Below are 9,538 nucleotides of genomic sequence, written 5' to 3'. Positions count from 1 at the left end.
GGGTTTTAAGTAATAATTGCAAATTAAAACTTAATGAGTAACTAATTAAGATTATTGCAGGCAGATTAATTAGATTACTAGCTGTAGTGAGTGGAGAGGATGGAAGAGACAATGAACCAATTACAAACACAAGAGGTTTTATAGTGGTTCGGAGCTAACCCTTGCTCCTACGTCCACTCCCCAAGCTTCACTTGGGAGTTCACTATAATCCCTAGGATTACAGTTGGTTGTTTTACAAGTTCACAACCCAACTTGTTGTTTTTCCAAGATCACAACGAACTCGGTCGGTTTTCACAGGCTCACCGACTAGAACCATCCGATTGTTTTTCCGGGATCACAATCGAACCCTTACACCATTGGTTTTAACCTTGGCTCACCAACAAACCTTACAACCCTTGATTCAATCCCCTGATTGAATCAAGTAAGAAAATAGTTTGGAAAAAGTTACAAGGTAAGCTTCTTAGTAAGCAAATATTCAACAATATGAAAAGAGTAGAGTTAGAAGCCCTCAAACAGATTCTGAAAGTGGAAGAAGGGGCTTCTCGAACTCTGAGTCTCCTCTTTGAATGCGCTTAGGATTTGATGTCAGAAGGAGAGCCTTGAATGCGAAGGAAAGAGTTTGTTGGATGGAGTTCAATGCGCTTCTTCCTTCTTCCTCTTGTATTTACTCTTGAGAGCCTTTGGTAGGTGGAAATCCCTTTTTGTTTGAATGGAATAGCTCTCTTGATGTCTACTACTGTTCACTCTGGCTATTTAAGCAGTCCACTTTGAAAACTAGCCGTTAGACACCAATTTGTGGCCGTTCTGCACAATCTGCAACTCCTGACAATGTATCCGTTGGGGTCGGAGTCGACTCGGCTATTGCTGGAGTCGACTCATGCTTTACTGGAGACGACTCGCCCACTGGTCAGGATTTGAATTAAAGTGCTGTCCCGTTCTGGAGTCGACTCGCCCAAACCTGGAGTCGACTCGCCAATATCCGGAGATGACTCGGCCCTCTGGAGACGACTCGTTCTCAAGGTTCCAGAGATCTATTTTTCTGCATTTCTTTCTCGAGTCGACTCGGATCATCTTGGAGTCGAATCGGCTCTCAGAGCCCAAAAACTGATCTTCTGTCTTTGGAGTTGAACTGCCTCGGAGTCGACTCGGATCGTCTTGGAGTCGACTCGGCTCTCAGAGCCCGAAGTTGGTTCTCTGACTTTTAGTCTTGCTTTCCTCTGAGAGTCGACTCGGACGTAACTAGGAGTCGACTCGTAACCTTCTGGAGTCGACTCGGTTGCAAGGTCTGAAATACATCATTCTGTCTTCCTTCTGTTACCCTTAGAAGTCGACTCGGAAACGTCGGGAGTCGACTCGGCAACCATCGGAGTCGCCTCGAACCCTTCTGGAGTCGACTCGCTGACAGGGTCTGAAAATCAACTTTCTGTCCTTCTGTCAGTTCTCAATCGGAGTCGACTCGTAGTGTACCGGAGTCTACTCGAGCTTGTGCCAGAATCTCTGAAACACTTGGAGTCGACTCGCAAGCTTCCAGAGTCGACTCGAGCTTCAGACTTTGGCTTAATTGTGTTCAACACTTAGCCGAATAATCTTGAACAACAGCTCGATGCTTTTAAAGATAAATTCACATATATTTGCCTGAAACTCTAGATTGAATTCATTAGTATAACTTAAAATATACTCAAATGCTTTGAGCTCATCAAAATCAAATAGGGGTATAATCAATCACTCCACAGTCGCAATTCTGAAGAGGAGGATGGAGGCTTCCACAGCTAAAATTTGCTCTCAGCTGGCAACTTTTTATGAGCTGCAGCAGTCAAAGTTCGGTACGTTGACCGATGCAATGGGGAATCTTCTACTTGGATGGGAGATCCGTTTTGGTGTGGGCGCGCCAGCACCTCAGCCATCTCCTTCCAGGTCTTCTGCTCCTCCGGCCAGAGCCTGCTCACCTGATCCGTCACAGCCATCATCGTCTCGGCCGTCATCTTCTACCCAGCCGGATTAGCATGGACGATGTACTGCGCAGAGGAGTGCTCGTCCTCGTCCATCCTCCTCTAAAGGATGATTTTGTATTTGCATTTTGTGTTTTTAACACTATGTATCTCTTTACTATAGATGTACTTTGTGAACATCTTTTATGTATTCAAATTTACAATGAATGAAAAAGCATATCCTTTTGTCTCATTTACTGACTCATACCTTTCAATTTTGGATACACTAAATGACTAGACATTTGAATTCATTTCAAAACTTTACCTTGAATCATTTCTTGAATGAGTAATTCGCTTTACAAATACTCAATATTTTGTCATCATCAAAAAGGAGAAGATTGTGGAGTGATTGAGTATTCCCTAATTGATTTTGATGAGCTCAAAGCATTTGAATATGCCTTATATTATTCTAATGAATTCAATCTAGTATTTCAGGTAAATCTTTATGAATTTCTATCTAAGTGCCTTGAGCTTTGGTTCAGAGTATTTTGGCTAAATATTGAACTCTATTTGAACCAAAGTCTACATCACGAGTCGACTTCTGAACTTTACGAGTCGACTCCGGGATACTTGAAGTTTCTGACACAAGCTCGAGTCGACTCCGGGACTCTCTGAGTCGACTCCAACTGAGAACAGACAGAAAGACAGAACGATGGATTTTAGACCCTGTTAGCGAGTCGACTCCGATGCTTGGCGAGTCGACTCGAGATGGTCCCGAGTCGACTCCATGGAAAAGCTGACAAAAATACAGAACGTTAGTTTTTGAGACCGTGTCAGCAAGTCGACTCGCGAAGACTACGAGTCGTCTCCCACATCAACCGAGTCGACTCACAAAGGAAAGCAGTCTAAAAGGCAGAGATTCAGTTTCAGAGACCCTATGAATGAGTCAACTCCAAGTGTTCCAGAGTCGACCCCCAAGTTAGCTGAGTCGACTCTAGTAAGGCCCGAGTCGACTCCGAGACATATCAATTCAAAAGACAGAGAATCAATTTTTCGGTCTCTAAGAGCGAGACGTCTTCCGAAGATCTCGAGTCGCCTCTCAAGACAGCCGAGTCAACTTCAAGTAAACATGAGTCGACTCGAGGAAGAAAAACAGAAAGTTGGTTTTCTGGAACCCTGAGAACGAGCCGACCCCTAAGTGCGCGAGTCGTCTCCAGCTGTTGGCGAGTCGACTCCAGTTTGGTCCGAGTCGACCCTAGGACGAAGCATGCACTTTAATTCAAATCTGTAACAGTGGGCGGGTCGTCTCCAGTAAAGCGCGAGTCGACTCCAGATCGCGTGAGTCGACTCCGATCCCAACGGATACATTATCAGATTGTGCAGACGGATCAGAACGGCTCCAAATCACTCTCTAACGACTATTTTTCGAAGGAAATCACTTAAATAGCTAGAGTGAATAGTAGTAGACAAGAAGAGAGTTATTCCATTTGAGCATTAAAGGTTTTCAACCACCAAGAGCTTCCGAAGAGTGAATCCAAGCAAAGAAGGGAGAAGTGCATTCAACTCAAACCAAAAAGGATTCCTTCGCATTTAAAGCTCTACCTACTGTCTTACATCCTTCGGCTCATTCAAGAGGAGACTCAAAAATCGAGAAGCCCCCACTTCCTCATCTCAAATCTGTTTAAGGGCTTCTAACTCAATCTTGTTTATATTGTTTCATATTTGCTTTTTAGAATCTTTTCTTGTGAACTTTAAACTCTTGTGTTTGTACTTGATTCAATCAGGGGATTGAATCAAGGGTTGTAAGGTTTGTTAGTGAGCCAAAGATAAAACCAACGGTGTAAGATTGTGGTTGGTGAACCGGAGAAAACCAACTAGGTTTGATTGTGAATCCGAAAAAACAATTGAGTGATTTTAGTCGGTGAGCCTGTCAAAACCGATCGAGTTCGTTGTGACCTCGCGAAAACAACAAGTTAGGTTGTGAGCTTGCAAAACAACCGGCTATAATCCTAGGAATTATAGTGAACTCCTAAGTACGGCTTGGGGAGTGGACGTAGGAGCAAGAGTTGGCTCCGAACCACTATAAACCTTTCTGTGTTTGTATTGGATCTTGTCTCTTTCTCTCTCTTCACTCATTGCATCTAGTGATCTAACTAATTCACTTGCAATAGATTTAGTTAATCACTCATCTTATTTTAATTGGTCAATAATTAATTAAAACCCAATTCACCCCCCCCCCCCCCCCTCTTGGGTTGTCTCTTTGGGCAACACACCCTGCTCCACGAACCTGTTCCACAGAAGAAACCTAAAGAAAGCTGTCCTATATCAAAGGAGGTTAATAATTTCTTTATGGATATCAAACTTGCACTAGAAGCATTGCCACCCTTGAATCTTTAGAGCGGAATTATTTTGAAAGGCAATTCTTAGAGGCATCTGCATTAATATCTTAAGCATATGGAATGAGGTTGTCTTGATATCTGCTTTACACCAACTGAATATGGCCGTTGAGATCCAACTCTAGACTTGCATTAATCTTTTAGAGGACAAAATATTTCTTAGAAGAATTCATGAGTAGTAACCTTCTAGAAAGGGATCAAGATTCACTGCTTCCTAGTCTAATTAACGCAATCACGTGATATGTTCTTCCAAAAAGTCAAGGTAAAACCAAAACTTCTTTATTTTTTTATGAAAAGCTCAACTTACCAAATCCTTAGATCAAGATTCCTTTCGGGTCTCACCAAAGACATGGTCTAGGAAAACAAAGCACATTAAATGGCATCCAATTCATATAGGGTGGTCAAATGCTGCCTGCCCTCTAAACTTCTTAAACAAGCATTATCTTAAACACTAATCCTCGCCTCCCCACAAAGAGTTGACATAGATTGATTTCTTATAATAATCCCCCTTCTATGACATGAACCTAGAGTCGTTTCTTTTTTGCTAACAAGGACAAAACATCACTTGCTGATATCTTGTTCGTGTTTGGAGCGATTACCATTAAACAAGTTGGCAATAGCACAAACACACACAAGTGTAGACTTCCAATGCTTTGTCATTAATTCTCTGCGAGACAAGTGAATTTTTCAAAGAACTGTAGCTTTCTTCCTAGCAACATGTTGTGTCTTTTCTCCATCGGGATCCCCATGCTAACCTAATGGATATATCATTGTTGGAACCTAATTTCATTTGGGTGGTTTTCCTCCATATAATGGAAGATATCTGATTGCCTAGTGCGAAGGAGAGAAATAAGGGTATGCTGTAGATACGGTAGGCTTTGGGGAATGGAGGTTAAGGTTATTTTATTCCCTCCAAGCTAGGTTATTTTGACTGTGGGCTATAGGAAGTGGCTCAATGACCTCATGGCTCTTGGCCCATGTAGACTAGTATATGATGGCGAGGGGCGCTAAAACCAACGAACCAACCAAAGACTTCGAATTAAAAGCTTTGAGTCTTCCTTAAGCTTGGATGCATCGGACTGTTTGTTGCTCTCCCTGGATCCATGCATCTGGGACAGGAACAACAATATCCAAGTGAAAGATCATTCAAATTACACTACAAGAAAATGGAGTTTTACCGACTCTTTTTTGCCGACGCCAGCCCCAACATATGCCGACGCTTTTAGAAAGTGTCGGCCATAGACGACGCTAATTAGCGTCGTGGTAGATTGTGGTCTAAGACGACGCGTATACGCGTCGTCAGAACTCAAATTCACAACAAGCGGCGTCCCTCTCCTCCTTCCTCCTCTCCGGCGATGAACCGTACATATTAATAATGTGTGGGTGCGGGTTGTCGTCGGCAGTGAGAGAACTTCCCTCTCTCCGAAGAGGAGCGCTTCGGGAATGCAGGAAACGGCGCCAGCCAGGATTCTTCCTTGGCTAGAAAACGGGGAAAAGGACAAGGAGACGCCATGGCCCCTCTCTCGTCGCTTACAATGCCGATGCTTCCATCCCTTCCCTCCTTTAAATCTCCCCGCCTTCGAGTTCGGAGATGCTCCAAGAACCCTAGTTCTCGGCTTCTTTTCGGGTTTCTTGTCTTCTCTAGGTTCTTGCCGATTCCCTCGCTGAAAGATCGAACTAGTGCATTCGCCGGAGGCGCGGAAACCTAGCTTGTGTTTCTATGTAGAGATCTTTCGGCAAATAGTGCTTCTTGTTAATATCTCTTAGGCTTCTTGGATATGCTCTAGAAATATTAGCTCTCCGGATCCCCTAATATCTTGAACATCTATTGTGTCTGATGGTAGATTTGCTGGAGCTGAGTTCTTGCTGCGGAAACCCTCGGAATTGAGACGTTTTGTGGAGGAAACGCTGTAGCTATTGAGGTACGACAGACCCTCGTTTGAGGTTATTGCTTGGTTGTCTTTGTGAAATTGCAGTCGTTGGTATGTGCTGCTTGTGAGGCCGCAATCAGAGCGGAAAAGATATGCATTTTATTCTAGGAAAAGATATGCTTGTGAAATTGCTTGGTCATCTGTTCTCTATTCCTCCGTTGATTTCTCTGCTTCTCTTTTGTGTTTTCTGTTATATTTTTCTCTTTTATTTGCTTTCCCTTCTCACTTCTTTGAGCTTTGATGAAGCTGGTAGCTTGTGTAGATGGGGCATCCGTGTGAGGATGGTTTAATAAGAGATCCCTTTTGGGGTTGTTGACTTCTATTATCTTGTCATTTGATGTTTTTCCCAGTGGATTTGCAGTGATAGAAATGGGTTTTCTTAGTCTGCTTTGGGTTTGTTGTGAGTTTTAGGACAAGAAGGAAGGGCAGGTTGCAGAGGAAGCTGGGACCAATGAAATCGATGTCCATGGTGATGCTGGGAGGGAAGAAGACGATGTGGTGGTGGAGATCTATGCAGAGTTCAAGCCGACAGATCACCCGCTCGAGCCTCCGGACGAGGACCCACCTGCGAAATGGCCAATGCCCGATTCTTCCCTTCTGAATGTAAGTGGCTAACGTGTCCTAATAGAGACCTTTTTCTTGCTATTTGTGACTGTATTTATCTATAAAATTCCCTGATTAATGGTATGATGACATGTTGTTTGCCCGTATGCATGAGATATTGGAATTTTTAAATTTTTTTTAATAGACTTGGATTATGGCGACTTCAAATGATACTAGGACTCGTATATGTTCATCTGGAAGTGATAAATATGAGACTGTCAAATAAATTTCTCCATATTTAATAGAATATAAAGGGTACTCAAACAGGAAAGTCTTTGCCTTGGGCTTTTCTTAATCAGGGGACCTAAAATTTGAATGGAGTCTAGAATTATGATGATGTGGGACCGTCGAGGTTAGGATTTACTTGGAATCATTTTTCTTGCTTGGAATTTAGGTGTGTCCTGCACATTAGGGGGAAAAAATTAATACTACATTGACTTCTTAGTTTCAGTGGCCCTGGTCTAGGTTGAGTCCTGTTAGTTAGGAAACTGGCAAGCTGGTAATAGATTGCTACAGCTTGCAATTAAGCTTGGATCGGTATTATATTGCGATTTCAGTCTAAAATCATAAGAAGGCATGCGAACATGGATGATGATGAGATGTTACAATTTTTCATATCAACTATCCTAAGAATTTCAAGTAGTTTTGCTATTTTTATTCATCTTTTTTGGAGTTTGAGAGAGAGATTTTGGACTTAAGGGTGCAATTATCTAGGGAGGAAGACAATGATGTTCTCTAGTTCACTATTCCATGTATTCCTTTGCTCGGTGGTATCAAAGCTATACTTGGTGCATTGTGGACCCCAACTAGGAATACTATTTTGATGAAAGAACTTTAAACCAGCAAAATGTTTCTTTAATAGATAAGATGTGGGCATCTAAGTGAAGTTCCTATTTGGTCATGACTCTGGACCTTCTTGACAGGACCAACATCCTTTGCACCAATAATTGAAACAGCCATCGGCATTGTAGATAATAGTGGTGGCCAATATCATGTTCTTCTTATAATAGCAGATGGACAGGTCAGCTATTTAAGATGCTTCTCTTTTCAATTTTTCGTTGTTATTTTTCCTATTCGTAGATTTTTATTTTCCCTATTCGTTCTTATAAAGCAACAATTGACCTTCAACTTTTGGGGTATTAGGATGATGTTTCTGATTCATGATTCTGATTAAACAATGTTTCTACTGTTCAAGTTATTTCCTTTTTATTCCCCAGTAAACGAAGAGGAACACCAGAAATGACTGCTCTTCCTCCACCAATTAAAAGTCATGGTTCAGCATATTCAAATCCAAAATACTCACACTCAAGTAGCTCGGAGCAAGGTGCTGGAGTTCATAAAAGGGCGTCAGCCATTCCATCAGAGAGTTCTCTAGAAGAGAAACAAGTAAATAAATTAATTTACATATATGGTTTCTCCTTTTTTTTTGCAGATTCCTGAGACTTCAAAAGCTCATAGAGATGATGATGATGGAGCTGAATCCCGTCCTTGATACCTTCTAGACTTGTATATGTTTCTTATTTTGCAAAGTACATTATAATTCTAAGATATGACAATTTAAATATTTCGAATGATTTGAATGTTTGTGTCAATGTAAATGTAATACGAGTTCATATTGTTATAATGTGTTTTTATAATTTACATTCGTATTTATATTTTTTTAAAAATAGCAATCCCGACGCTTTAAAGCATTGGTAAATAAAAGTTGTGGTACGCCTACGCCGACGCTTTAAAGCGTCGGTAAACTGCCTACGCCGGCGCTTTAAAAATACATTTGCCGATGCTTTAAAGCATTGGCGAAACCCCAGAACTGGGCATACTTTGGGCTTTCCTGACGCTTTAAAGCGTCGGCGAATGTCGTTTTTGCCGACGCTTTTATTAGCGTCGGAAAAGCTCTGTTTTTGCCGACGCTTTCTCATAGCGTCGGTAAAAACTTTTGCCACTCCGGTATCGCCGACGCTTTTGCGGCGCTTCTGTTTGCGTCGCGGAAACTTTAGCCGACGCTTATAAGCATCGGTAAAGATTCTAAAAAGCGTCGGGAAAGATAAATTTTCTTGAAGTGAAATGAGATGGTCTTTAATTTACAATCTAGAAGCAATATCCTTTTCTTTTCACGAATGGAATCAATACATTTTTCTAATTCAAATTTTTATGGTTTTTTTTTTTACAGAAGACTTAGAAATCTTTTATAACACATGAAAATAAACATAACTAAAAGACAAGCTTTCTAAAACTAGACATAACTAATAGAAATAAATATAAAAGAGCTAAACTTTTATAGAAGATAGATCTCGACTGCTACATCAACTTGCTTTTTGTTGCTTCGTCTAATTCTTTCAAAATTGCAAGATAATCAATCAAAATCTTTCTTGAAAAAAAAAATTGATTTGATCGGATCAATTTTGGAACTCAAACAAAGGAATTTAGGCATGATCACTATATGCTTGGCCCCATTTAGGAGAAATGTCACATCATAAATCTTGAAATGTCATCCGATTTGGAAAAAAATTATCTCAATTGGACATCGTAAACCAAGTTATGACTTCTAAAACTTTAGTACATGACTTAGCTTTTTCGATGGGATTGATCTTGCTCCTAGAGTATGTCCAGCCCTATCCATAGTGGCCAAAATAGTCTACATCGAGTCTAGTGATCCTTCTGGATCATGCATATATTAAAA

General features: G+C 41.2%; 1 long non-coding RNA gene across 1 annotated transcript; it reads left to right on the top strand.

Moving 5' to 3' along the window:
* The first annotated feature begins 5,658 nt into the window (after positions 1–5,658).
* On the top strand, positions 5,659–8,283 carry LOC113461423. The gene is made up of 3 exons (XR_005507263.1): positions 5,659–6,246; positions 6,667–7,879; positions 8,076–8,283. It is a non-coding gene; the product is annotated as an uncharacterized LOC113461423 (long non-coding RNA).
* The last annotated feature ends 1,255 nt before the right edge of the window (positions 8,284–9,538 follow it).

Source organism: Phoenix dactylifera, unplaced genomic scaffold, assembly GCF_009389715.1.
Source record: "Phoenix dactylifera cultivar Barhee BC4 unplaced genomic scaffold, palm_55x_up_171113_PBpolish2nd_filt_p 000141F, whole genome shotgun sequence".
Classification (NCBI taxonomy): domain Eukaryota; kingdom Viridiplantae; phylum Streptophyta; class Magnoliopsida; order Arecales; family Arecaceae; genus Phoenix; species Phoenix dactylifera.
Note: the sequence above shows the minus strand (reverse complement) of the source record. Positions and strands in the feature narration are given on the sequence as shown.